This window comes from Pelmatolapia mariae, linkage group LG3_W (assembly GCF_036321145.2).
Source record: "Pelmatolapia mariae isolate MD_Pm_ZW linkage group LG3_W, Pm_UMD_F_2, whole genome shotgun sequence".
Taxonomy (NCBI): domain Eukaryota; kingdom Metazoa; phylum Chordata; class Actinopteri; order Cichliformes; family Cichlidae; genus Pelmatolapia; species Pelmatolapia mariae.
In genome coordinates this window covers 84168215-84173495 of record NC_086229.1, presented here as the reverse complement: position 1 = coordinate 84173495, position 5281 = coordinate 84168215, and positions in this window count along the sequence as shown.

The window sequence follows — 5281 nt, the reverse complement described above, 5'->3', positions numbered from 1 at the left end:
GGCAGCGTGTGTATGTGTTGATGTACATTCTCCGTCTCCTCTAAGTCCAGGCAGGTTTGTTTACCAACTCTGGCAGTTGCCAGAGTGTATGGGGCTCTTGAGCAAATGGCAGGAGGCTTCGTTCCACCTTGTCCCACCTCACCCTGCTCTTGCGTGGGAATGTAGCCTGGCCTCGGGTAGCAGATCAAACGGCATCATTAAAAAGCATAGCACAAGGCCCCTTGTGTATGTGTGTGTGTGTGTGTGTGACTCTTTGGAAACGGGAGCTGGAAATAGGCCTGCAACACCCTCCAAACCAATACCATTCCAACTCTCTGACTTTTTAATGCACACACGCACATACAGGGCACTTATTGCTACTGCACACCACACCAGAGTTAGTTAACCTCTCGAAAGGGCACGTGCAGAAGTACAGACTATCCGCAGATTGCCTGGCCTACATTACTTCTATCCACACAAGTTACTGCACTTGATCGCCGGCTTCTTTATTAACAGCAGCATAGCTGGTTGGATCCAAGTGTGAACATATGGATTAGGTGTCATGGCAAGAAAAAGTGCTGCTCCAATATTTATGAAGCACTAGGCAGGAAAATATTAATCCATATATATATATGTTATTAAAAAGAAAAAAGAAAGATCCAATCTCAACTTTGTTTAGATTAAATTTACAAAGAATTTGACTGTGTCGTTTGTCACCATGACACCAATGGGAAGTAAATATCAGCAACTGTAGGCAGGAGATGTTTCCTGTAGCAATGCGGTCACATATGCACTGAAATTATACAGTGGGTGACATTAAGTGACATTAGGCTGTGAAGGCATGCCGCAACTTTTTAAAGGCAAAAGTGGGTGAAAGTGAAATTTCTCCAGGGCAATGAAATGTTAAATTAAGGTTTGCCTGGCAACCAAGATTATGTCTCTTTTACAGCCTTGGGAACCACTCTGTGTGGTCCATGCTGTGTTATTAACACCTCCATCCTTTTTAGTAATATTCCTAACAGTAGTAGACCTACAGCTCTGCCCTACAAATGACTAAAAAGACAAAAGATATCATGATTAATTTCACTGACAACTGCAATATTTTTACCTAATCTCACGATACTCTGGCCTCTGTTATGCTCTTTGTTCCATCTTTTTCAGCTTCACATTATCCTCCTGAGATAAACAGTAAACTCTTAGCTTTCCTAAACTGATCAATAGCAGAGCTCACAGCTTGAGCATATTTTAGGCGTTAGCAAATCAGCCACATTTTTGTGTGCCCACATGCCTCAAGTGTATCAATATTGTGGCATGGGTTTTGGAGCCCTGCGTGCAATTACTTTCAATCTTCCGAGAAGAGTTGATGACATATATATGGACATTATGGGCCAGATGAATTTTACTGCGTATCCAATACTAGCCCAATTTTTTTATGGTTACAATAGATTTTTCTTTTTTCTGTTTAATGCTATAGATGGTACTTTTAGTCTTTGTTGAATCTCGTGCAGTTAACTAATGAGCGCACTCTCTGTAGTTGTCTTTTTGTGTTTGGGGTCACAGTTTGTGAGTTATGTTTTATGTGCTCCAAGACTTCTGATATTTCAACCGAGTTATTTTTCCCTAACCTATGATGACGCCATGATGAATCCCATGTCCTGGCTCTACGTCTGCTTAGCCTCCACTTTAGAGCTTCTAAAATCAAAAGGAAATGAAAAGGGAAATTCATTTTATTCCCTTTGCCTCTTTACGTCTCGTTTATATATTGCTTGTCCCAGTGTGAGTTTCCACACTGATCCAGATCTTAGCTACCTGTCTCTCAACTCTTGGTCTTTGAAAGTCTCTTGTTTGGGGTTCAGGCCCCATGGCCTACTGTTTGATTTGGCAGAGGGGACCGTCTGGATTCGTCACAGGTTCTAATGTTCTTGCCATGCCACATGGTCCACATCCACTCCCTCCATTCTCTGGAATAACATTGTAAAAAACCTTAAGCCTTCGTTCACTGCTGAGTCCAAAGTCAGTGACGTCTCCAATCATGATTCCAGATTAGCTAAGGGCCAGTGACACTGGAATTCCTCTTAACTTCCCAAAAGAATACCATTTGATTAGTTTCCACTGGGGTCTTTGATAATTGCCCTATCATGGTTTATCATCACTCTGCATCAAAGCACAAAGAAATCCTCATTTTCAATAAGTGGTTAGCTCGATAATTTGGGCAGAGACAAAGCAGACTGTCATGCAGGGAGTCGTGATCCAAACTGCTCCAATCTGTTCAGCAGACGCAGGCTGGAGGGCCTTACTCTGTCTGCTTTACTACTGCGTGCAGTTTTGCATTTTTTCAATAAACTGACACACAGAGAAAATGGGACTCCTATTTTTAAATGTTGTGAAACTCGTGTTAAAGCTTTAGATTTTTGAGATTTTCTTTTACAAGTAATAAGCTTGAAGTCAAATTGTCTATAAAGATTATTCATATCACAGAGATTGGAGGAACATGTTTAGAGTGTGGAAACTGAACTAGAGCCTGACTGCAGGGGAAATAATAGCTATTTGCTGTTATAGCTATATCAGCATATATAGTAGCCAATAAATGAAAATGCAAAAGGTAAAGAAATAACACAGTTTTATGCGTTTTGCAGAATTTGTCCACTCTAATGCAGCAAGTGCTTGAAATGCCACAAACAACAAGCAGCTGGGCAGGTTGTTAGTACAGTTAGCTGCACAGAAAGTTAAATTATTCATCAAATAATTGCATTAAAGTTCTTCAAAAGGCACCAATGCCACAAACAGTGGTCCAGTTCACTAACAGATAGCTAGTGACTACTTGGCCACTGTGCTGCTGTTCTTGCCTTTCAGTCAAAGGAGTCTTTGATAAGTCTTAATGATAACAATTTTAAACCATGTAGCCCTGTACAATTGTTTATGAAGGTGAATATTAGCTATAGATGTTATTTAAAGCAGGCTGTTAATATGTTTATTTCCTCAGTGTCGTTTGGCTTTATTCCACAGTCTTTCAAATGCTTTGTGAGCCACCCTCAAGTGGTCATTTCAGGAACTGCAGTTTTTATCAGCGTGCCACTGGATAATTATGCACAGTTACTTTGTGTGAAATACGCTGTTAAAGCTTTGCAAACGCACCACAGACTTATGTTTGTGGGTTGCCACATCAGCGCTATAATTTTCAATATGAATAATGAGGGAAGAGTCACTGGATATAACACCAGCTCCTTCAGATGATGATGACTGGTTCATGTTATGGTTTGTTTTATCATTCTCTCCCACGGCCTATTTACCCACGGTTTCATTTTTTTCCCTTCTGTAGGACCTGCGAAGGACAGAATATCAAATATCGCACATGCAGCAATGTGGTAAGTTCAACCCACTCATCTTTGTGTCGTGGATGTCGACACAGCTTTCAAGTGTTTTTATTGAAGCAGTAAAACTGATATGGAAAATTGTGTCTGAAAGATTTATGGGTACGGGGTGTAATTCAGTGATTTGGGATCTTGCTGTTTGAGAGAAAGTAAGAAGAAGTTGCATCAAACTTCTTCTGTTTCCATTTATTCTGCTAATTTCATGCAGCAGTCTTCTTCCCACATACACATTTAGAGATGGAAGACTTCATTTGCCCTGCCTTTTTCAAGTATGTAAAATATTTTAAAATATGTTTTAATGTCCCTCAGGATTGCCCTTCAGATGCCGGTGATTTCCGTGCCCAGCAGTGTTCAGCTCACGCAGATGAGCAATACCAGGACCAGTACCACGAGTGGCTGCCGGTATACAACGACCCAGACAACCCATGTGCTCTCAAATGTAAAGCCAAGGGCTCAGGCCTTGTGGTGGAGCTGGCGCCAAAGGTGCTGGATGGGACACGCTGTTACACAGAGTCTTTGGACATGTGCATCAGTGGTATCTGCCAGGTCAGTAACCATGTCATGAACCTCAATTGCTTTAAAGTCATCAAGAATTTTGGTTTATTTCTTTTAATTTTTGAAGCCAAGATGTACATCTTGTGGGACTTGCATATAAAGACTTCTTTTTTTCAGTAAACTAAGCAAATTCTTATATTTAAAGATCAGCTCGCCTTAAAAATAACTGAGAAGTTGATCTTCCAAAGTAAATATATCCTTGTGAGTTGTAAAAAGTTTAGATTAAGCTACTAAGGCAAGTGAGGTCAGTTTGATGCTATGTGCAGCTCTTTGATTGGCAACCTTGGGTCCTGGTATTCATGTGGCATTACTTTGACATGTACAATCTGCTTAAACATTATCACAGACCGCTACACCCCTGCAACAATACTCTGAAATAGGTTTAGGATCAAGGTGTGAACTTCCCCAGATCTTAATTCAAGTGAGCATTTGTGGGATGTCCTGGAAAAACAAGTCCAACAAGTCCGCCGAGGCCCCGTCTTTAAACGATGTGCTGTCAGTGTGTCTGATACAGCAGTAGCCTCAGAGACCTTGTAAAGCTGACACCTTGATGGGCTAAAGCTGTTTGTGGAATAAGGGGAACCTACACAGTATTGGACCTGTGGTTCTAATGTTGTCGCAGTACGGTACTCCTGTCAACACTGGTACGCAATTTTTGGCAATATTGTGCATTTGGGAGCAAAAGCTAAGACGTAAATCTCAAGAGGACCACAGTGGACTACCTTACAGCACTAGCATCATACCATCTGGTTTACAAATGAATATCCAATGAGTATTCCTTTAGATTTAGCGTTTGACTGACAGCCCAGGAAATATTTTGCAATGCATTTTTTGGGGTTGAATGGAATTGTGTCCCAGGGCATCGTGTCTGCAGAGACTCAGAAGTCTCTCCCTTACAATGCTTAGAATGATATTGCGGTTTTTGGTTTTGTCTTGCTGACAGAAACTGCAAAAAGAAAAATCCACCATTCAACTATGGATGGCGTCTTAGTAATTCAATGAATAAATATTAAGGAGACCAGAGGCTTGTTTGAATCGTTTCATGGTAACACTTAAATGATACTGAAGCTCCAACAGAACCAGCTCGAGTGCTTCATGATATCATATCCTTTCTCTTTACTTTTGTGTTGTTGCGGAAAATCTTCCCTGCTATCTTGTCCTCAAAACTAAAGAGTTAGAAGGTCTTTGAGGCTCTAAAAGAGGGGTGACTGTGCGTGTCATTTGTGATGTCTCAAAGTTTTTCGTGCTTCCTGTGTGTTCCAGATTGTAGGTTGTGATCATGAGCTTGGAAGCACTGCGACCGAGGACAACTGTGGAGTCTGCAATGGAGATGGCTCGACCTGCAGGCTTGTGCGGGGACACTACAAATCCCAGCA